The sequence below is a fragment of the Rhipicephalus sanguineus genome, chromosome 7, assembly GCF_013339695.2.
Source record: "Rhipicephalus sanguineus isolate Rsan-2018 chromosome 7, BIME_Rsan_1.4, whole genome shotgun sequence".
Lineage (NCBI taxonomy): Eukaryota > Metazoa > Arthropoda > Arachnida > Ixodida > Ixodidae > Rhipicephalus > Rhipicephalus sanguineus.
The window spans coordinates 51,283,441-51,308,343 of record NC_051182.1 but is presented as its reverse complement, the minus strand read 5'-3'; the positions used below and the strand labels follow the sequence as shown (position 1 = coordinate 51,308,343).

General features: G+C 48.5%; 1 protein-coding gene across 1 annotated transcript in view; it reads left to right on the top strand.

Annotated features, from left to right (window-relative positions):
* The window catches only part of LOC119399439 (cytochrome P450 6a8), a 462,184-nt gene that overhangs the window by 415,653 nt on the left and 21,628 nt on the right, over window positions 1-24,903 (top strand). The window lies entirely within an intron of this gene.

Here is a 24,903-nt window from a genome sequence, read left to right as displayed (position 1 = left end):
TTTGCAGGACTGTTCCGAGGCCCGCGCAGCCCCAGACCGGAGAGCTATATGTCCGGGACCTCTTCCAGGCTGTCCAGTGAAAAATATTTATGTGATCGAACATGCGACCAACACACGCGCGCGTGCCGCTGCACAACACGAAATTAGGACGAATCGCACGAACGAAAAATTCTAGCACCGGCTGCGAGGGACTTTAGCCACTTTAGCTAAAGTTCGTCGTGAAATGTAGCAACTTTTTCCAGTAGATTCACGAGTAAGAGAAAGTGGCGCGAACATCGTAGCGAGCTCAAGTACCACTTAAAGCAACCACCATATTAAAGCAACAATGAAATTTTCTAGAAGATACCCACCCAAAAAATTCACCGATGATTACGATACTTGTGTTGGCTTTGTGCAGCCGTTGCAATTTACCATTCCTTACATATTGCCACAGAAACTGACAGCGCTCGAGCGCTCCGCATACCACTCTGCATTTCAGGCTCCCCGAACCAAGCAAAACGCCAACATACCCATTACGACGGCGCCAGTTGCTTTGTGAACTCTGTTGGGGCAACTAGTACATTACACATGCAATGTGTCAACTACGACAAAACTCATATTTTTTGTGAATTAGGGGAGCACCCACTACAAAATCATTCGCCTTTCTGCGGATAAGTTAGGTGCGCGCTACAGATTTCTAAGCTATTATGTGCACACTGTTGATGCTGCATATGGCTGATGACGATGAAGCGTTATGGTTCAGCACTTTGTAGTGGGTGGGAGGCTTCAAACCACACGCTCGTTGCGCAATTAGCATTTTGTGATGCCTGCACTGCAAACCGTTTTACACCCATATAGATGTTTTTGAGATCAGACACCTATCGTACTCACCATTTTTCTGTCAATATTATCCGAAAGGGAGTAATGTCTTTTTTGCACACCCTTCGCGCACTTTTTTTTTGTTTTTAGGTGTACAATGGGAGTATCTACGTTTTACAACACCCAGTGTGCTGAATTTTAGACTTACGGGTCAATTCACCCAGTAAATTGACCCATAGGTGTCATCCGTGGCACATGACATTTCGGGGCTAAAATTTTTGTATTTATTTTTGTTACATACGGCCGGTCTACTATTTTACGGCAGTCAGTACTCACAGTCACATCCATAGTACAGAAAGGTGAAAAATAAAAATAATGACCGCTTATTCGAACACAGCAACCAAGAGAGTACATGACCGAACATGACGTTTCAGAAACGAATCAATGATATAGCATCAGCACATAAGGTGTCCACTGGGTGATTGTTTGATGAAAGAGTACATACGAGTCTTCTGCACTCAAGTTCAGCCACCTGAGCGTGATTTTTTAAGTCTGTCCGTTCTAATTAGCTCTAACCCAATGACCCACAACATACCTCTTTATGCGGCAACAATGCATTGCTGACTTCTTGCTTTAGTAACAGAAGCAACGCAGGTAAGTGTACCCTCCTAGTACACAGTAGTGCGCATAAACTGTACTGTAGCTGAATATACAAAGAAGGCTTAATTAATGAATTACTGGAGTTTTTTGAGCCAGAACCTCAATATGATTATAAAGCAGTCCGTTGTGGAGGGCTCATATCCGGAAATTTGAGACACCTGGGACTTTTTAACGTGCAACTAAATCGAAATAAATGAGCCTCTAGCACTTTCGATTCAATTAAAAAAGCTACCGCCGCGGCCGGGATTGAACTCGCAATCTTCAGTTCAGCAGCCGAGCGCGTATGTACTGCCGTGGGGGCATGCGAGTAACAAAAATCTATAAACCATTACGCTTGAACGCGATAACGATATCTGCACGCACTCACGCACACGGACGCACTCACGCACGCGGACGCAAGCACGCACGCACGCACGCACGCACGCACACACACACACACACACACACACACACACACACACACACACACACACACACACACACACACACACACACACACGAAAAACATATAGTAAAGGTAAAGGTTTTCACCCTCTTCAACAGCACTTTTATGACGACAAATTTTTTGCGTGTCCAATCAGCGCCTCCTCTATTTTTCTGTGCCTGGGCTCCTGGGCGAAGGAGCGGAACGCAATGGGAACCGACCGTCGGCGTTAGTGCGGCCATTAGCCGCCGGGCGCCGCCACCGTATTAGACCTGCCATCGCGTCGTCGCTCGCGGAAACGAATGCCGTGGCTGCATTCGGAGCTGCTATATGGTTCAGTTTTTGGCTGTATTCGCGGTGTTTAAAGTATAATTAAAACTTGTAAGCTGTAATCATGAAGCACTTGTCGTTCTGGGCAACCAGCCCATTTCGAAGGCGCGTGTCTTTCGCGGCTATTTGATCGAGACGCTCGCGCGTCGTCTGCTAGCCCAATACCAGAGAGCGCATGCCAGTGATGCGCGGAGAATTGTTTTGTCACCGTTACGTTCGCTTGACTGAAAGTCGGTTTTTGACTGTGTGAAAGTCGACTTTCGAAAGCAGCATTTGCCACGATCTAATGCTGAAAGCTTGGGCGCTTAAAGTTCCCCGATGCGTGCTACCGTCTACTGGTGTAGCACACTATACACAAGCCTGGAGTTCATGCGCTAAATAGCATGAAATGTCACTAGACTGCTTCCAGGAATGTACGCGACCGCCCACTCCCTTCGTAAAGCTTTTGAGAATTACAGTTGTTGCAACCGGGCGCTACTGCATCCTTCTTAAGCCGCCGCTTCTTATATTTTATGAAACCTTCACGTCGTAAACGACGGCTGCATGTTCTCGTGTAGTTGAAGATCAGGGGCGTAGCCAGGGGGGGGGGGGTTCAACCCCTTCCCGAAATTTTTCACTTTTGCTGGCGTATATATACACACACATACAAACGCACGCACGACCATACATCAAATATGGTTGACCCCCCCCCCCCCCCCCCGAAAAAAATTTCTGGCTACGCCTCTGTTGAAGATGTATTAGTAGACCAATTATCCCGCCTAATTACTGCAAGCCACCTCTACCGAACACCAGCGGCAGCTGCAATTTCATGGAACGACAGCTGAACAGTGTATTAAGGCGAAAGCCTTAGATGCCTCATCAAACGCGAAAATTGACGGTCGGCGGCGTCAGCACGAGTGATGCAAAAGTAATTACGTGATGACGTCATCATATGACGTCACAGATAATACAATTTTGTGACATCATCGTGACGTCACATCACGTGACGTCGTCATATTACATCTTCGCTGGGTCAAAATGAGCCGATCACAGGGGCAGTGCATGCCTCCGCTGATGTGCAGAAAGCTTAGACTGCCTTCGATCCTTGAGGCTGTAAGGAAACCACGTTAGGCGCAGATATATCTCGAAGGGAGGCAGGAAATGTTCAATAAATTGACTAGAAGAAAAAGAAGAAGATGGCTTTCGTCTTTCAGTCGTCTTAGATGAATGCATAAGGCACCCTGTGAGATTTTCTTTCTTTATCAATAAAGGGAAATAAAAAAATACAATCGTGATCGATTTCTTTCAGTTCCATTTGGAGAGTGGAACACCATTATGACATACTAAGGCATTGGGGCGGTTGCAATAGCCTGAAATAGAAAATAAAACGCAAATACTGTGAACCTCGAGTGCAAGTATCGAACCGGCAGCACGGCCTGACAGACTGCCTCGTAATACGTACAGCTGGGACGGAAAGACACACGAACATGCGGCATCTGCATCCTATGCTGTTTCGCATTTATTTTCAAGTGGTTATAGACTGGATGATTGATGAAAAGACGACGTCATCCACGACACACTAAAAGACCATCTAGCATCTTTTCATTGCCACCACGGTTAGAGCGTGATGAAAACAGCGCGCCGCTATGTTCGCGTTTCTTTCCATCCCCCTGTACCTGTGAAAGCCTTCAATAAGCACAAATGCAATTAAACTCGGATGCAAACACGAATTCGTGAGCTTCGTGATGCGGGCGGCCGTTCAGCGCCAGCTTCCCGTAGTCTACTTGCACAGCGCCGCCACGCGGCAGCGGCGCGCGGACGCAGAGCGCGCTCTCGACGGCCCGAGGAGAGCGTTCGCCCAGGCACTGAAAAATAGAGGAGGCGCTGGTGCAATGTATACGGGTGTGTACGCCTTGCAGATCGCTAGCCTGCATTCGCTTCTCGGTAAAGACCCAAACCGTGCCGCAAGGAGAGCCGAAGTGCGGGTTGCCTCTGGCTAACATATTTATTTGCATATACCGTATTTACACAATAATAAGTCGACTCGAATGTAGGTCGACCTCCCTTAAATTGCGTGTCTCAAAAGCAAGAGCAGTTTCACAAACGGGAAATTTATGCACGTGGTTGCCGAGAGTTACCCATCGTTACTGGTGTCGACCTCACTATTGCTGCTGCAGTCATAGCTGCTGCGGTCCCACAGCACGTCATCATCTAGTGCGAGTCCACACTTCGCGAACGACCGCGCCACAACATCGCATGGTACAGCCGCTCATGCTGAGAAGACCCACCCGCACACAGTAGCCACACGCCCGCTTGGCGTAAGTTCGCGGTTTCCAGACGAAATCCACTGGTTGTATTTGCGGCATAAAAGGTCCTGAAATGGCTTGTTGTCTCCCACGTCGAGACGCTGAAGTTCGCCCGTCACGCCACCGGGGATTACGAGCATGTCGGTACGCTCCTTCCTATGAAGCGCTTTCACCTTGGCGGTGAGGTGGCCTCGGAATGAGTCCAACACTAGCAGGTTGGGAATGTCTTTCTTGAGGGATGCCCCCGGCCTCAGAAGCGACACCAGCCGGCACCATTCCACCACCATGTCATCCGTCATGAAGCCCTTTGCATTGACACGTACCACACCACCTCTTGAGGCAGTACCTCTTCAGGCATCGTCTTCCGTTTAAACACAATGCACGCGCGAAGTTTGGTGCCATCCGCGAAGCATGACGACATCACAGTAAAAGCGAGCTTTTCATTTCCCGTTTTCAGTAGATTCGCATCACGAGCATCCTTCACGCTCACTGTCGTATTGCTGGTCATGGTTAAGTATACAGGAGTTCGGTCGGCATTGCTGATCTGGCCAAACAAATACTGTCGAATGCCACGGAGTTTCAGGAAGTGCCTACGGAAGGCGAGGACCTTCGCTTTGTATGCGGCTGGCATCTTTTGGCACACGCTAGTGCGTCGACGCAGAGAGAAGCCAGCCCTCTTCATAAATTTGGATGCCCAGGACCTGCTAGCTTTGAACTGAGCCCTTGGTATCCCTGCCTCAGAAGCATAGACACGGGCTTGTTTCGTGATCATATCACAGGTGACCAACAGCGATTGATCGCGTAAATCAGTTACGCATGCCGCAAGTTTCTTCTCCAGCTCCGGAAAGCGTCCAGACTTTGACCCGCGAAAGCCACGGCGCTTGGAGTCGCATGAGAAGATTTCTTCGCGCTGAAGCCGCCACTGCCGCACCACACGTTCACTTATTCCAAACTTGCGTCCTGCTGCGCAGTTGTTAAATCTCCTCGGCATGGTGAATTGCAGCCCGTTTGAACGCTGCTGTAAACGAGCGCCGAGAGTTCGTAGGGCCCAGAGCACTCACGACGGACGGGATGATTCACCACGATACAGAAGTGGCAGGACAGAAGCACGCGCCAAAGCGACCGCATAGAAAATCTTATCACAAATAGAGGCAGGGAGAAGCTCTTCCGTCAACTACCAATATCCCCCATACAGTGGCTCTTCCATCAATTGTTGACACTCCCACAAAAGCCGTGCTCTCATATAGTGCGCTCCGTAGACGTTAAAAGGAAAAGCTTTTAAAAACGCTGAATAACCATGCGCTGTCAGTTGAGCAGGACACTTTAATCGCAATTATGAGAACATATTCGCGGCAAGATGACTCCGTCAAAGCTACGTCTAGTCGCTAGCGTAACAAACGGCACCGGCTGCAGCCTCCCGCGCGATACCAAAAAAAAAAAAGCACATGGCGGCTGATGGAAGCGGTCGCTCGCGATTTCCATTTATTTCGTGAGTGACGTTACTCGCATACAAGAAGCGTTTCGTTCGTCTCTAATAAACAAAATGACTATTAGCGAATCCGTTGATTCAGTGCATGACGCTAACGTATCCACAATCATATCACGTATTTACAGTCCACTTCCGAACGCGACTGGTGAGAGATTAGTCGCTCTAGGTACGGTGGGCAAAGGGCGCTGATATGGAACGCCAACTTTCGAAGTCGGCATCATCTTTATTGACGCCAAAATGTATGCAATGGTAAATAATACGCTACGTTTCGGCCGTAACCGTGCAAACAAGGGTGCAAAGCTTTCCCCACCTAGTAGCAACCCCGATTTCTCGTTTCTTCTTGCAGTTACTAGCGGCACACGTTTTGATTTAGATTCTAAGTCGACCCCCCGACAATGGATTGTCAAATTTGAAAAAAAGGGTTGACCTACAATCGTGTAAATACGGTACCTCCAATTTTCGCTCACATGCAACGGTGCTTTTTCGCCCGCAACCAAAGAAGCCGCCGCCGACATCGGAAATTCCGCGAAACGAGCTCTTTAACGCTATCGCGGGCACGACGTAAAAGTATCTATCTATGGGTAGGGGGTCGTCGCCATCTCGACGCGTAATACAACGCCTGCCTGTACGCGGTTTCGCAACGAGCTATCAGAGGAACGTGATGTAGCCGCGACTATCTTTCCTTTTCACTTTATTTTAATACTACTCCTGCTCGCGGTGTCGCAACGAGCTATCAGAGGAACGTGATGTACCCGCGACTATCTTTCCTTTTCACTTTATTTTAATACTACTCCTGCTGTTGGCAAACGTACGCCACCGCGCCGTTTGCTCCATGCAAAACACGTTGGAACTTGAACGCTTGAACTCGTGCTTGCGCGCCATGTCTTATTGCGACGAAGAAAATAACGCCAAAAGAATAATATATGTGTCGTGTTGCATTGCGTCAGTGAACATGCAGAGTTCGGCGGTCCTTAACCAGCAAGCTTTACGTAACTTAATAATGCCGATTACCGCCTAAGTTCCTGACGGGCTTCGAAGCGTTGGTGCTGTATCCGGTGTATCCGTCCGCGCGGCCGTTGTGTTTGTGTCGTTGTGTGACGTCAGTCGAGCACGCGAAATACGGACGTGCGGTCGGGCTCGCCGCGCTCGTCTCCTCTCGCTTTGTTTCGTGCTCTGCGAGTGCCGTGATTCACGGAAATTATGAACGCAGCTGTGAACAAGCTACGTCGCAGCATGTTCAACACTTGTGTAGCTGCAGGCAAGTACTACGTTCCTCTGGAGTGACTGTGAGTGGCTGTTATACGCAGACTGAGTTAGGCTTATAGTCCCGTAACGTCTCCTGCGGAGAACAATGGACGTCTCAGTTTGGGTGCGAGACTCGTAGCTTCATTTCTACTTAGATGGAGGGACGGACGCCACCACCTTGATGAGCGAAAGCCTCCGCCGCAGTATTGCAGAAAATTATGCTCCGTGAAATTAGGCGTCCACGGTGATTCGATTGGGTGACGGCGCAGTTACGCGATTAGCCGTTCGCGTCATCGTGTGACTCCTCCTCGCCTGCGTACGACCGCTTCCAATAAGGACTAACGGTGTTTCTCCGCCGCCTGCAGATTCGAGTGCAGTGGCACGGACTACTATGGAACGCGCACCTTGCCGTTTCTTTCTTGAAATGACGACGCTTTGAAGAGTCGAGTTAGTGTTTGGTATGTGCATGCTAACGCCATCTTTGCGAGGGATTCGCCAGATGCTGTGTCCAGGTGTATGTTAACTACTACAACTACCACAAAGCTTTAATCATGTTCATGAACGTTACTCGTTGGGATGGAGATGTACTACCAGGCGTCAGCGTGTGTGCGGACCATTTCGCTGTTAACAAAGCTGTTGGACGGCTTCCGGTTTTGTGCGCCGGCGTAGCCGAATAGCGTTGGCGGGGAACAAATGCCTTAGCGAGTAACCGGCACATTTTCAACGCTTTTCTCCCTGTGTGGCCAAACATTTTAAAGAAATATTTTTCTAAGCTGCATACAAAACACTATAAGAGTTAGTCCTTCACTTTAAGGCGTCATTCGTTTTACCTGAAAGCGGAAAAACAGACTTTCCTTACTCTGGCACAACTTCAAAAGCACGCTTTCTGCTTCGGCGTTAGAGAGTGACAATTGAAGTGACCGGAAGTTTCTAGGGGTGCAACACGTGCTGCTGCTATCGCAATATTGAAACTGGACCGAACACCAATAGACAGTGTGCAAGCTCTCGTACATCAGTTTATAATAAACGTTCAACTACTTCTTAGAGGACGCATTTCACTTTCGTGCTATACCGATTCCTATCACAGAGGGAGCACCCGTGTTATTTATCCGTCCCCCTCTTTCTGAAGCTTTCTGCGCCTCCACTGGTTTGGCACTGCATCCGTGATATGCCCACCTCTAACGAAGTGACAATGCCGTTAGATAAATCATGAAGGCATCGCAAATTTCGGCGATCTGAGACATTATGTGCCCTCATCAAGAGGAGATGAGTTCCTGAAGCCTCGCGCTGACACCACCCACGGTCAATATTCGCGTTGGTTGAGGTATCTCAGGCTTTAGCATGGATTAGAATATGAAGTACTCCACTAAAGAAGAATGGTCAGCTGCCATTTTAGATGTGAAGCCCCTTAAGGCGGAGTTCAATCGGGTGGTGGTGGTGTGTGGCGTGACCACCCTTACTGCGCATGCGCAAACCCTCTCCACATACATCCTCTCCACACACCGCTTCTAAACTTACCCTTCTTTCCAAACGCGGGCTCGACATGCCGAAACGCTGCTTCGCATCGCCTCATGGTCCCCTTTAGCGGGAGATGGTGTGCTCTCTATTCTTTTCCATAGAGAAATTCATCGCATGCGTTTGAGAACAAAAGCTGAAATATTCAGAATGATGAATGCTCTACCATATGCAATAGCGAGAGATAATGCGCTAGCGTACTTTCCAAATGCGTGCTTCAAAAAACACGATTCAGAGTAATTTCTACTCTACTTTGGGAGAGCTACATGTAGCTTTCCCTGCTATAAACACTCACAATGCTGAGTTTCAGCAATGTCGCTTCCTCTACACCGCCAATGGAGCCAAATCACTCCCCGAACGGTTACCATAAAGTATACAGGGAAAGCCTTTCATGGCGCGCAAGTACTATGTAAGGTAAAACGAACAAATTATGTATAAAAAATTGTTGAAGACAGCAAGAGTGTCCAGTGCGATAACAATTTTACCACCGTGTACATCTTTTAAGATATTACTTCCATAATTAAAAATCTCTCACAATAGCAACTAATCACTTTGTTGTTAATTGCGGAACTTCATATAGAAGCCATAGATTCACTTTGTGGTTTACTAAGGCGGAGGCGAACATGCTTTATTAAGACAATTACTAGCATAAAAGGTTGTTCCATGCTGTTTAATTAGCATCAACACTTAGTGATTTTTGACGTCCATAGTGGCCTTTCTCTCCGAAGCATCACGGGAATCGAACTCAGGGCTATTGTGGATACACTTGGCTTATTTGCACATTTCGGTCCATATTGTCCTACTTCTGTAAGCTGAGCTGATGATTACACGCTACTGCAGCTTATGCCAACTTTATATTTGCAAGAAAACGCAGGCGACGAGCGCTAAGTTCTCACTGTTCGAAGCACCCTATTACATGTCTTCTTGTTTCTGTGCCATCATTGCTATTTTTATTTTCGCGTATACTCAAGTGCACTTCATGTTGGCGCACGCAGAATTGCGCCACGTGTGAAGAAGACTGGATAAGGAGGCACTCAGAAGAGACCCTGCAAAAGAGCAGTTGATGTCATAGCACCGGATTAGAAACGTTGGCTTTAACTCATAGTGTTGTTTACTTGAAAGAACGCGAGCCTGGGCATGTTGGTGTTCTTTCTTAGTATGCTCGCGGCGGCAGGCTTTTTTTTTTTGAGGTCTCGCTTAGGTGCGGAGCGGCCCACCCGTGGGTACTCGGGATACCGCCTGTGCCTGTTTGATTCGCTCAAAAGAGACGGCGCCGCCACCTATGAGGCGGGCGTGTGGCGCGCTCATTTAAAGGGACACTAATGGCAAATATTAAATCGGCGTTCATTGTTGAAATAGCGGTCCAGAAACCTAGTAGTGCTACTTTTGTGCCAGGGAAGTGCTTATCTTGAAATAAAATCACGTTTTCGTGGTCCGCATCGCGTTAGGTAGCTTCAAATCACCCGCCTGAAAGCCGCCTTTCTCACGTCACTGTTGCCGTGCCCAACGTTGCCCGCCTTTACTGCGCGGCGGCGTGCACTGGCGGCGTGCACCATTCGGGCATCCGTCAGCATCGCATGTATGCGGAATTTTGTGAAACTTTTTGTCAAAGCGACTTTCACGAGCGTGCAAAACACACGCGGCAGCACGCGATACCGAAACTACCACTGAGACGCGACCAGGTGAGCGAATGAGTTCGGCGAAAACGGAATCTGAACCTCGAGCGCCATTCCTCATGGCAACGCAAAAGAGGTTCTTTTTTTCCATGAATCAAACAGAAACGAACGAGTAGCATTTTATTGCGTCTTTTGATGCACGGAAGGTTAATTTTTTTATTGCAGCTAGTATGATTCCACTGATTAATTGTAGTCGAACGCTCTCACGTCATTGCGATCAGTTCGAAAATGTCCCACTCGTGGCGTCATCGTATGATACATTTAGCTTAATCTCTTGGTAAGTAGGGTACAAGTGTTGAAATAGTGCCGTTTTAGACGTTGTCATACGTTAAGCTTTCAGTCTGACATAAATAGTTATTTGCCTTTAGTGTCCCTTTAAACACACATAGCTGTTTTGTGCCTTTTTTGCGAAATGCTAAGCTGAAATCTATAAAGTCTGACACCAGAAAACACAAACACACGTTTGTTTCCTTACGTTCTGCTTTCTTTTGAGTCCATAAAAAGCATGATGGTCCATGAGTCGCGCTAAAATATTTTGCAGCAGCAGCAAGAACGCATGTATACTTGTTCCACAGGCACGTACTTAAAATCTGCGGCCAAATGAACGTGAGCAACGCAGTCGAGAAATCTGCCGGCACTCCGCTTCTTAAAAATAACATCGCCGTCTCACGTCGAATGCAATAAAATATATGAATTGGTTGCATTCTCAAACCTTAGACGGCAGCTCATGACGGAGAATTCTTGAGCGTGGGTCACGGGTGGGTCGCACCACACGCAGCATAAAACGTTTTCATTCAGTGCGTCGTGGTTCACCGGTGGATCATGGCATCTAGCGCCAGAAAAGTATTCTTCTCCTTATTTATAACCTCTTGCAGCAAGAATTGCGCAAGAATGAAGAGCACCGTCCAAGTGTGATGAAGTTAACGAATCAGCAGGGACCTGCACGCTCGTAACGCAGCGGCCGCTTAGGAGGAGCACAGGCCGTGACCCACCGGTGTCCCACGCCGCAGTGAACGTGTAAACGCGTTGCTTGCGTCAAGATCGTTCATTTCGTACCGAAGGAGGACGTAGTAAGCCATTTCTCTTTTTATCATTGCAAAGAACCTAGTTTTACTTCACTTTGAAAACTTCTGTGTCCATTTACAATTTTACGAAGCAGACGACAAGGCCTGCGTCCACTCAGGGCTGTTTGTCGTCTGTTTCCTTATTTCGCCGATCGATTATGCCGTACACGTGAGTGGACGTTTATTCTAGAATATAATACCCGTGAATCAGATTCATTTACAAAAGTTTTGTCTTAGAGAAGCTTTATTTGCGCTGTCGTATCCGCTTTTTAGTCCAAAGCTCGCTCAACTCCAGCCAGCACAAGCCTCAGAGACACATATACAGTCATTCCCATCGCGGCACAGCGCCCCTTAGGAAATTCGCATAGCCGGTGGCGCCAGATTTCTCTGTAGCTATTCTCAGAAACTACATCGTCTAACGTGCTCACAACCAAAATCGCAGTTACTGTACATGCGTGATATTCAGAGCGGCAAGAACGTAGAAGACTACCACGTCCCGGATGTCCTGCCAGATGAAGACCCTGTCAAACATAGAGTTTCCTACAATATTTACCAGAGGGAACTCTGACGCTAGTGTCTGTGAAAGCTGCAACGCATGGCGCTTTTAGCCAGCATGGGAATGATGGGTAGTACATGGATTTGCCTAAACTTCGTTCTTTCGCCTCCGTTTGGCTCCGCGCCGCCTGCATTCGCTTTGTCGCAAAACGAAGTTCAGCAAAAGTCAGCAGTTCCACCACTTTGGGATGACCAATTCAAAGCTGGTCACGAAGTTCACAAGGGCCCATACTTTTATCCGTAACGAACGCCAAACAACAGCAATAAACAAAGTGACAAGTGCGTTCGAAGCCGTAAGCATGAAGATTAGCCAAATCCGTGTACCACCCATCGTTCCCATGGTGGCTGAACGATCGCATCGGCCGAGTTCCCTCTAGGTAATTGTATTAAACTGTATGGGCGGTGGTTAAGTTTAGTTCCTATTCTTAGGCTGTCGCAGACTATATGTAGAATCTTCTGTGCTGATGTTACATTCCAAAATTGTTAAATATGCACCTTTACACTTCAAAAGCCGTGTACCAAACACATGTGGGATGCAGATCAATGCTTCATTTTCACGTTTGTGTCAATTGTGAAGCTTTCATTTTTCTCGGACTCAACAAACACAAAGGAAGGCTAAACCCGGCGCACACGTATATAACTCACGTATATACTGCGCAGGGAACGCGCCAAGAAAGCTCGCCGCCGTGATAAACACTCTGGTTACATGGTAAACGCAATCCGGTAACATGGCAACGTTAGAATTTATTACAGACAACCGCGTAAGACCAGCGCCACCGGCGCGACGGCAATTCCGCCGCCACCCCCATCTAAGAATGGAACCGCCCGAGAGCGACGCGCGTATCAAGCTCCAAAGGCAACGGCCACCACGGCTAGTCCAGATCGCGCATCTCGCCACGGGAGATGTTTGTGAGTGTCGCCTGACGCGCCTTCCCGTGGCCCCCTCCGATCGCGGCGAGTCATCTGGGCTCTACAAACCTTTCTCGTGCAAGCCCTCTTCGAAACGCAGGTAAGACATCTTCATATTCCGTTACATGTTATCTAACAGCCCCGAATAATATTACGAATGGCGTGGAAAGATGAAGTCCGCGGCAGTTTCCCGTTGCCGCAAAAGTGTGCATATCTCAGTTAACGCAGCTTGTTCGTTATTTCCCATTGATCTTCGTGCAAATCGAATATACTGTTATTTTCTTCTAGAGACAGTGGTTATTTTCTGTGAAGTGAGGGCGACTCTTTTTCGAATATCGTTAGTGAGAGTTTTTGTAGGCATGCGGCAAGCAAGAAAAACACCTTAGGCCACGTCTGTCGAATTCTAAAACCGCAACGGACGTTTCAAGAAAAAAGGACGTGTCCACTCCGGCATAGGGGCGGCCGGCAAGCCGGAGCGCCGATTGCCGGAGTTTCGGCTGTTCGTCTTGGCGGGATTGTACAATTTGTGCGTTCACGCAAGCTAGTTGATGCCTTGCATAGGCGCTCTTGTAGCCCTGTCTGAAGCTTTAGTCATGGCACGCAGAAGGGGGATGGCTTTGCGTTGGGGAAGTCGCCCGTCGGTCAGCTGACGATGGACGCGCAATTCCACGTTTATACTCTCACTCACCGTGCACTTAAAGGGGCCCTGCAACACTTTTCGAGCATGCTCAAAAAGCGCTGCCGATCGGTAGTCGAGGCTCCCGAGAACACGCGAGCCAAATATTATAGCGATGCGCACGGCCTGGAATTTACAATAAATTCTCAAAGTCAGCTGAAAATCGCTCCCTCTTCTCTCGACAAATGATGTATTAGTCCGCAAAATATGACGCGAATGTCGGCAGTTCCACCATTGGCTGATGTTATAATCACGATAACACCCTCATTATTACTTTCGTTGTTAATTTTGAGTTCAATAAGTAGATAATATGTATGTTTATATTCTGTTATTGCGTTAAAAACACCGAACAGACATTAATATTAGCACTTCCGGTCTCACCGACAGCTCGTCTGCTCGTAGTTGCGTGGTTCCGTTTTCTTCGCCATGTGCAGTGCCGAAAACGTGAATATTTCTGTGCTTTTGACCATCGCCGATTGCCGCTGAGAGTGGCAGCCGTTCGAGTGTTGCCTCGTCAGCTGAGAACTGCATCGTCGGCACGTTCTCACGACCGACCGAGGCAGGGGCGCAGCGTGTCTCCGATAACATTGCTGGCGTCCGGTAATGGCGGCACTTCGGGGTCTTCTGCCAGTGCCGTCTTAAGAGGCGGTGTATCGGAGTATGGGGCCAAAACCGATCTCAGCTGTCATTCGTTCCAAACGAGCGCGCAGGTTTGCTTCCATGGTTGGCAGAGCGATGAAAACACTACGGCGTTCGAGGTGCACACCCAGCATTACCAAACCGACGCGCAGTTTTCAAGCACGCGCGATACACAGTGCGATCGGCTCCGCTCGACGAGAACGACGCAAGCCGACCGGAAGTGGCGGCACAGACCACGTGGTTGCGCTCAGACGTCAGAGAGAAAAAAATGAAGAAAAAAACTCCGCCGGCGCTCTTGGGCGGAGCCTCGCTCCTCAGCGCTCCCTCCCTCGACTCTCTGCCTAGCTTTCCGCGCGCTCGCGGCGTTGAGTTGAGGGAGGAAGCTGCGGAACGTGATCTCTATAATTTGGTAACACCACTTAGACTTGACGGATTCGAAAAATTTTTGCGGCATATGACTCGTGAAGAGTCATACGTCAATAATGAGACTATTGCAATATAACTAAGAAAGGTGTTGCAGGGTCCCTTTAAGAATTCTTTGCTTTTATCCCATTTCCTCGCGTTTCTAATGCTTTAGACGCCTGCCGCGTTATTCTAGTCTTTTTTTACAAGCGAAGCTTGTTATAACAATCTCAGTTGTGCCGTCGTCCGCGAAGACATCAAACTCCCGTTCTTGAAGAAAGATCACTGAACGAAAACCTTTCTCTCATTCAAACTGGGCCAGCCATGACGGAACGAACCCAAGAAATGCAGAGCGACCCGATGCAGTGCATATATGTGATTTGATTGCTTGTATTATGTTTAATTTTCGAACGTTGAAGTTGAAATGAAGACATTTTGTTGCGTTGCACAGCGTTTATTTTAGATTACGTAGCTGTTGATTACACGCACACACTCACACTTTCGCGGACGTCTATACACTTCCACAATTTGCCTTGTTATCGCTTTAGTAGACGGTCAGAGCTTGCCATCGTAACGTGACAAAGCCTACTGCAGAAATGAGATCAATGGAGGGACAGTGTTTCATCTCGTGGGTCCTTGTAGCGTCACCTTAACGAGTAGCGATCTAGCATGGTCTTGCTGCGGGCACGATCGCGCTGGCGCTTGCGTTCGCATACGGCAGCCTCTTCTGCCGTGCGCTGCATCCGCGCTCTACACTTGGTGACAGCCGAAAATGCATTGCCTGGCGCACCTAATGCAATGCGGATATATACAGCTCGTCTGGGTTCCGGTTGTTCTCATGGTACAACTGCGAATGTAAACTGCGGTGTTTTTACGATACATAAGTCGAGCGATATTTTACATTGTGCGCGCAGTAGTGCCTTTAATTCGGCTTTCCTTCAGTGCGTATTCGGCGCTTGAAGACCAATCGCGGAGCCTAGAAAGCTTCTCTAAAAGCCCGGCGCCGGAGTGCGTACAGACTTGTGGCCTCGAAGGGTACGCCGGTCCCCATGCTATTTATATGCACCTTTAGGCAGCGAACCTGTTTACAAAATCGTTCGTTGTCCGGCGAACCAAAATATCATTATCAATAATGGGTATGCTCCACAGAAATTGGGTAAAGCGCACTTACTCGCCACTGGGTGAACTAAAGTGAGAAGGCAAACAGTTAGCCTAAACAAAACGGCTGCAAAGCGACGGCGGACCCGAAGCGATGTAACCTCATACGCCAGAACGACGATGGGCACGTACATCTATGAGAGGTGCGAACTGCTTTGTTTCAGAGCGAGGTTCTGTCTGTTCAGTTTGGACATCCAAGCCGCGTCTGTGACTGCCTGTGCTTTAACTCGAACCTATCGCCGCTGAGAATCAACGTAAAAACAACCTATCATCACTAAGCTAAAGCGTAGCAACGACCTAGAAGGAACCTATAAACAACCTGCATTACCTAGCTTAGGCCTAGAAACAACGTAGAAGCTACCCGACTGGTCTTTATAGTCGCCCAGTTTCGCTGTTTCAAGCCTTGCACGGCTTAGTGCGAGCTTCGCCATTTTTTTTTGTCCAGGCGACTTGTCATTTCACGTCGCCACATTTCATTGTTGCCTTGATGTGAACGCATGACCATTGTTATTGCCTGTAGCAGTGCTGGGTAGTATCGAAGATACATGTATCTTCGATACTATCTTAGATACTATTGGAATATCTTGTATCTGTATCGCGATACGTCTCGCAAGACGTGCATCAGTATCTGTATTTCCGATACATTCTTGAATGTATCGTGTATCTTAAAATACAAGATACTGCGATCGCAACACCACGGTGCGAAACAATAGACGTTGGTTGAACTCCGCTCCTCAAGCCGATACTCCTCCCACTAAGCCACCAGATTGAAACTAAATACAATGACATTATTTTATCCGAGAGTTTTCCAGCTAGGGCAGGCGATGAGCTCTGAGCCTCCTATCGAGGGAGCAGAGTCACGTGGTGGCGCTCGCGTCGTCTCGACATACGAAGGCGCGAACGTCTACGCCCTGAGGACATCTTGTTTTCACGGTTTATTTTTTTTTGCTTTTTAGTTGTGTCAGTGCTATGGCACTTGGCTCTTAGCCACTGTCCTGTAATACGCACTCCAATGCGTGCGGTGTCTTTTGCGCAAATTTCGATGCCACTGTAGTCTGATTATCGAAGTTTCTCTTGCGTTGTGCTTCGTTACGAAGTCTGGAGAATGCAAGAAAAGGGGTTGCTTTGCGTCTCGTGTCTTTCACACATCGGCGATTTTAAGGACCTCGTCGATGCAAGTTTGACTTAGATGCAATGAGATTGACTCATATGCAAACAAGATTCCAACAGCTTTAGCAGCACCGGTACCGATTATGGATTTAACAGAACAAGCATTCACTTAACACAATCTAGCTTGGCATACGTCTCTTTTTCTTTTATTCAAGGTTTTTTTAAAAATAATTATTCCGATTGTGAGCACAAGTTCTTTCTAAGCTTCATTTCCATCCATACATTAATTAGGTGTCGTGTATTGCTTTTTTGCGCCTGCTTACGGTAATATATGTTCTTTAACGCGCTGGCAACGAGATTTTACGTTTAGCACTTTTTATTGAGCTGTCCCGCTGGCAAGGTTACTTACCTTTGAGGATACTACTTTGAGCTGTCCGCATCCTTTTTATTACGGTTCACAGACCTATATCTACTAAGTTTATGTTTATGTCAAGGCGATACTGATAACCAATATATAATCCTGCACGCGTGCCTCTGACGTATACAGTCATAAAAATTCTGCTTACTGGCTAGTAAAATAGCGAAATTGAGTTTCATTATAATAAATCCGTAAATATTCCGGAGCCATATCGAAAATGTTAGCAAGGGGATTGGAGAAATATTGTTACCCAAAATGCTCCGCTTTTCTAATGAGCGTCTCAACGAGTCGGTTTACGCTACTTCACATAGGCATTGAATCTCTCTGGTGTTACCTTAAATGCCTAATTGTAATAGCTATTAGGGGTTACCCGGAGCGGTGGTCTAGCGGTTATGGTGCTTGACTGCTAACACGTAGGTCGCGGAGGCCGCAATTCGATGCCCGTGTGCTTATATTCAAGTTTTATAACGCCACGTGGTCGAAACTCTGGAGCCCTCCACTACGGCGTCTATCATTGTCATATCGTAGTTCTGTGGGACGTCAGACGCAGTGTAGAGCCGGGTTGTACGAGACGGACACGTCTTTTCAGTAACGTCTAGTTTATTCAGCCAAACAAGAGAGAGGAAGTAAGAGCTAGAGTTACTGTATATGCTACCTTTAGGTAGCAGAGTTGCGCCACTGCTTTCCGGACGCCGCTCGCTCTGCCTTGGATGATTCCACAACGCTATTCGCCGAGCGCCGTCACGTGGTCAGGTGGCTCCTTTGCGATGAGAAGCCAACACTGCCAACACTTCGGGGCGACGCCGACACTCCGTAGATTCCGGCGGCTCAAGGCGGTTGACATCGGCGCTGTTGTTATTACACAGTTATTAGTTTAGCGTTAGCGGGGTTAAGGGAATATCGTTACCGTGCTGCAAACGTTCCTTGTGGACAGCGTGTTTTAGTTTAGCGAATAGCGCTTACGTGCCCAAGCTGGGACGGTGCCGCCACCTAGAGGATGGTGAATGCGTTAAAAAAAAAAGTGAACAGAAATGACTGAGAATTCTCGCCTGTATACCCGCACGACGCAATATACTACTTTTTGTGTATATTTGCTTGCGTTCACTGTTTTAGAATGTCACGAGCGCAATAAAAGCCCCATGAGATCTGTTTATCAACACTGTTACTCTGTCGTGCGAGCGCGGCTCCTACGCGGGTGGTGAGTGGCTTTCCCGCAAGACTTCGGAGCCCAAGATGGCGTACCTTGGCGCAGCTCTGCTACCTAAAGGTGGCATATACAGTAACTCAAGTAAAGCAAGTGCACACAGTGCGCCGGAAGTGGCAAGAGGAAAGAGGAAAGGAAAGGGAGCTCGCGGTCCGGCACCGACCCGAGGCGCCCCGCAGATTTTTTACGACCGCGGGGCTGTGCGACGTCGCTACAGATTGTCCCCCCCTTAGAGAGAAGCTGGTGCGACGAGGGATTTTGAGTTCAGTTGTCATATCAGTGAACGCGGCACAGTGGCGGTGACGGGAGGCACGATGGAGAGGAGGAGCCGTCGTGTCCAACGGAGGGAGCACGGCGCGGTACAGTAAAAACCTCGGTGATACGATCTCGTGGGATCACCAAAATTTCGTATCATCCGAATTCGTATCACCAGAAAGTATGAAAAAATACATGCGACAAAAGAAAGCTGGCGTACGACATAAGTCAAGAGACGAACTTTCGTCGAACTTTTGACTAAAGCTGGCGTACATTCCCTTTTTTTTTTCACGGCCGCAGCAAAGTCACGAACAGCTCCGAATGATTGCCAGTGAAGCTTTTAGACGTGAACAATCATACCTGCACTCGTAAATATACGGCCCGTGCGCGCATGTGTAATTATTGAACCAGGTGCGTTCGTGGATGACCAACTCGCCCGATCTGCAATGCACATGTGAACCGCGACAGCAAGTGGCCCCTTCCAAATCTTAGTATGCTTTTCCGCATGACAATACAGTACTGCGGCGAAAGTGACTTAAGGAGCGCTTTGATGCGGTTGATGAAGGCCAGAAAATTTCACAACAGCTGTCCTACGTTATTATTTTCTTATCGCAGTGGTGTTGGTGATGTTTTCGAGAGATTTACGGCCGTGCCCGCAAAATTGCGTCCCCAACAGTCATGCATGTTGCCGTTGTGAGGCCTATGCTCCTCCGCCAAGACCGTCCTTGTTTTCTTTCGGTCCTCGTCCACCTTTCGTAGGGTGTCTGACGCACGCGGACATTGTTTGCATGGAGGACATGGCGTGTAATCTAAACGCCAAGGCACACGGAGGCGCATTAAGGCCTCCAAGGTTCGCGCACAACTCTTGGAGGCTACGACGCGTCACTGAAGGTTTATTCTGATCACTGTGTGAGAAAGACTTTTTTACACCGTCATTCTGACCAAATGGCGGCGCGGCCGCGCATGCCCGCGCTTGCGTTTCTGCGCCCCGACCTGCTTGGCGTGTCTTCCGCGACAGCGCGGACAGCACTTCTTCCTACCTGCGTGGTAGCTTACGTTCCTATCAAATGTCGCGGGGTGAAAATCTGTTCGAAACAACCGTACTCCATTACATTGAATGCCAATGTGCTTGGCCGGGGCCAAAGAAATATTCGTATCACCCCGAAATTCGTATGCGCCGTTATAGTATCACCGAGGTTTCACTGTAATTAGGCGCGGGTGTTTCGCTGAACGCTGGCTTCAGTCCCTCAAGCGCGATTGTATCGCGGGTACAGTTCATGTCGACGACGAAGTTGGCAGGCCAGCGCTCCAACACACGGAATGGGCCGAAGTAGTGTGGTTGAAGCAGGCCGCACGAACACATGTGTCGCTGTTTTTAGGTCCTGAGCGATGTACTTACGCTGCACGTGGCGGCTGCGTGTAGGCTGCGGACGAATGTTTCCAAAGCTGGTAGACGTATTCAGTGGCTGTTAGCTTGTTGGCGCTGCCTCTTGCTTCGAACAAATCGGCAGGCAGGCGAAGCGAAGTGGAACGGGAGAGGTCCTCTTTGAAAGAATATCGAATTCCAAGAAGCGTGAGCAGCAGGTCAACCCACTTGGGGGCAACTGTGCGCCGTGAGTGCTGCCTTGAGATGACGATGGAATCTCTCGACGAGGCCGTTTGTTTTGCGGATGTATGACGCTGTTCGTAGGCGTGAAATACCAAGAAGTTTCAAAAGCTTCGAAAAGAGGGAAGATTCGAACTGGCGACCCCAGTCAGATACATCGTTGTTGGACAGCGAAAACGGGACATCCAGCTGGAAACAAAAGCTGCTGCGACTGTAGCTGCAGACATGTCGGTGCATAGGCGTCGCTTCGGGCCAGCGGGTGAAGTGATAGCCTCGACATGGAGGTAGCGGGCCAACGATGTCGATATGCACAACGGCGAAACGTTCATCGGTTTCCAAGAAGGCTTTGACGGGGGCATGGGGTACTGTTCAACATTGGCGCGCTGACAAGATGCACACTCACGGACCCAACCCGCTCTACAATACTTCGGCAGTGCCGCGAATCACGTCCGGGCTTCAGCCTTTGTACCCTCCCCCATTCCAATGTACGCACATGTTTGCCCCTGAATCATAGATAGGTCACTTCTTTTACTGCAGTGGCTTCGTTTCCTGAAGGAGTGAGCTGCTAGCCTATATTCGTATAAAATTCCTCTGTTGCTCGCACTCACAATTTCTCTCTCGCGGTGAAACTGTGACTCTTTTTTTCTAACGTGCGATAGTTTTCGATGTTGCGCATTCGTGGAGAGCAAATGGTTTGGCTGGGTAACATGATAGCAAAGGCGTCGCACTGCTGAGGGCAACGCGCGAGGATTTGAACAACACCAGCAGAAGCAGGGCGTAGCCAGGGGGAGGGTTGGGGGGGTTCAACCCCCCCCGAATTTTTTCAGTTTTGCTTGCGTATATATACACGCACACATACAAACGCACGCACGAACATACAAAAGTATGGTTGAACCCCCCCCCCCCGAAAAAATTTCTGGCTACGCCCCTGAGCAAAAGCAGAATAAGCTCAATTCCACAGTGCGTTAAACCGCCTTTGTTTCTTTTTTACACGTGACACTCTGGCAAGGCATCTAGCTGTGATGCTGCACCTCAGGCTCAACGAAAGTCATTTTTTTTTCAGGCAAAAAAAGAAAAAAGAGTTCTTTCATGTTGCCGTATTTTGTGGCATTTTCATTTGAAAATTAATCCTTCGGTAACTCTGGCTTGCACGGCCCGGCCACGGTGGTCTAGTGGTTATGGCGCTCGACTGCTTACTCGAAGGTCGCGGATATCGAATCCCGGCTGCAGCGGCTGCATTTTCGATGGCGGCGAGAATGCTTGAGGCCCGTGTACTTAGATTTAGGTGCACGTAAAAGAACTCGAGGTAGTCGGAATTTCCGGAGTCCAGCACTACGGCGTCCCTCATAATCAATATCGGTTTCGGGACGTTAAACCACAGATTATTATTATATTAACTATGCTTTGCATGAAAGGTCAAATTTCAGTTTCTATTTAGCGAAGGAAATTGCCGCTTTTACTAACTTCGCTATATTGAGGTTTAATGTTCTCTGTACTCTACAAATCGGCTTAAGTCATCTCGATTTTTTAACATGCGTACTGGAGAGTGACATCATCGAGCGACATGGTGTCTACCCATCTTGACACGAACAAAGTTCTGTTTCACTCAGGGAATGTTAGCAGAAACACTGAGCGAAACCTAGAAAACTCGGGGAATTTTGAAATGTCAATCGGTAGACACCCTGAGGTCACAAGATTATCAAGGCATTCCATATCAGGAGACTAGAAGAGCGGTGCATGAGCCACCCATTGGTTATCCAAATGACAAGCAGTCCACCTGCCACGTAACCACCTGAGTATGCGCGGTTTACACTCTCACGTGTGAAGTATGTTCTCGTGAATATCTTGCTTTTTTCATGTTACGTCTTGCTTATTCATGGCATATTACGTGTCTTTTTGATCGCATTTATCTATTTCAATCTTAACCACTTCACGCACCTTCTTTCAAGGCTATAGATGTTCCATTGTTAACCTCTAAGGGACATACCATGTGGGTTGAGAATGTTAAAATGGTTGTCTTCATAATAAATATAAAGGTTTACCGTCCCAATTAGCAGATTATCGATGGCCGACGCCCAGTTCGCCGCTATCACTGTACAGCGTGTATTGCTGTAGTTTGAGTTTTCATTTCCCGGCCATAAGTTCGGACAAATAACGAGTTTCATCTTGAACACGCCGGCTGTTGTTTTCGTCAACGTCACGACCACGTGACAATATGATTATGAGAGACGCCGTAGTGTAGGGCACCGGAAATTTCGACCACCTGGAGTTTTTTAACGTGTACCGAAGTACACGGCCTCAAACATTTTCGCCACCATCGAAAATGCAGCCGCCGTGGCAAGGTTGTTTTCCTTCCTACAATAAACCCAGTTGTTAGTCCTGCGCTTGTCTGTCTCATTCTTTCTTAGTGTCCCGTCCCACCGCGCAGTTTGACCAAAATGAGCACTGACCATGTGCCCAAACTTTCCACGCTGCACTTCATACGCTCCTCTCTCGCTCTTCGTGAATGCCTTACTTTTCTCCCATTTCCTTGTGTTTCCTATGCCCTAAACGCCTGCCGCGTTATGATAGTCTTTTTAAGCGAAGGGTTAGAACTATTTCGGTGGCGGCGTTGTTCGCGAACAGTGGGGTCTTTGCGAGGCCAACCTCTTCAGGCTCTTCCATGCCTTTCTTATATACTCATATAAATTGCATCATTACCGCAGCGCATACGTGGGAAAGGAACGAACAAGGGAATAGATGCGATCATTCGAAACTGCATTAAGAAGGTGATATGCCTTCCAAGCAACACTAAGAGGAAAAGCTGAATGCTCTTGGTATGCAAAATACACTTTAATGAGATTGCAGAAGTGCAACAAACAGCACCAAGACTGTCAAAGCTGGGAGTGCATCCTGAATTTCTGGGCTGCGAGACCACTTTGGTAGCTGACAAAAAGATACTACTTTCCCCCCAAAATGATGGAGCACATCACAGTGTCACAAATTCCTAGAAAGTTCACCCGTCTACCATGTCGGCCACCGGGCACAAGTCCTAGGTCCGCTCCTCAGTTCCGCCGCTGACACCCCTGACCCTATGGCGTTCGTCGACGCAACACAGTACCCTGGCACCGCCAATTCCGTGGCTCTGGTCGCTGACCTTAGCGGTAAGGTCCTCATGGCAGCATCCTTTCGAATTCCACACGACCAGGACAGAGGAGGCTCCTCTAGCCTGACCGTGGCGATTTCCATACGCACATTTTCACTGATTCAAGGGCATTTATGATGAGCCCATATTCCTAAAGAAAGTCCGAGTTCCGCAGAAATCGGTGGCAACATCACAAGGTTTTCCTGACCACACGAGCACGGATGCGCATCCTATCATCCCCAATGCAATGAGCTTGCCCATGCCCGCGCACACGAACTTTCCCGTCGTGACGGGTAATCGCCTCTTATTTGGGAGAAGGCATCTGGTAGCTTAATGGCCTCCTTAATGAATCTGCAAGCATTATCAATTGGCCGGCGTACTTTCCCGCTCCCGCTTCCTCAACTTCCGAGGCCCAGTCAATCACTCTAAGAATGCTCCACACGCTGCATGATGCTCGTGACTCCACATGCTCTGGCATGCACGGTGTAGCGCGATGACGGGCCCCTCATAGCAGATGACGCCTGAGGGCGGCAATCTGCAGCTCGGACTGGAAGCTCCAAATCCGGGCTGTCAGAGGGCCCGCAATCTGGGGGAGGGGTTCGCCCTTCCTGTCCCCACTGGGTGCGGCCCGCACCGACCTTAACTCTTGAGGGGAATCGGCTCCTCAGGACAACATTATGTAACTGAAGTTGATCGACTGAATGTCCCGCTTACGTTTGCCTACGGCAGCCTCTGCTTCTGCGTGCTCTGCACCCGTGGTCTACCCATGGTGACAGCCGAGATTGCATTGCGTGACGCGCGTAATGCAGTGCAGATACATACGTTCGTCTGGGTAGCGTGGCGTTGCAGTTCCCATTGTTCTTTTCGGTAGAACTCCGAATGTAAACCGTAATCTTCTACGTTAGGTATGCCGTGCGCCATCCTTCTATTGTGCGCGAATATAGCGCCATTCTGTAAGCTTCTCTTACTCCAACGCTTATTCGGCGCTCACACGGAAAAATCTGTGAAAAATGAAAGCTTGATTGAAGCCCGGCGCAGGCGAGCGTAATGTTGCCTTCGAAGGATGCGTCGGTCACATGCTTGTTTGTATGCGCCTTTTCCTAATAACCGATGCTGTCTCGATCGTGCGCTTGTCGTGTGTCGACCGTTTCTGATATGGGAATCTGATCTTTTAATCGAGGCGACTTCTCATTTCCGTCGCCGAATTTCATTGTGCCTCGATGTGAACACATGACCATTGTTATTGCCTGTAGCAATTCACGTGTTGCGCTGCAAGGCACCGCAGTGAATGGCCGAATTCCCGACATTAGCGAAATATAGGTTTTACCATTGACGGACTTGCAAACTAACTCTTGGACGTA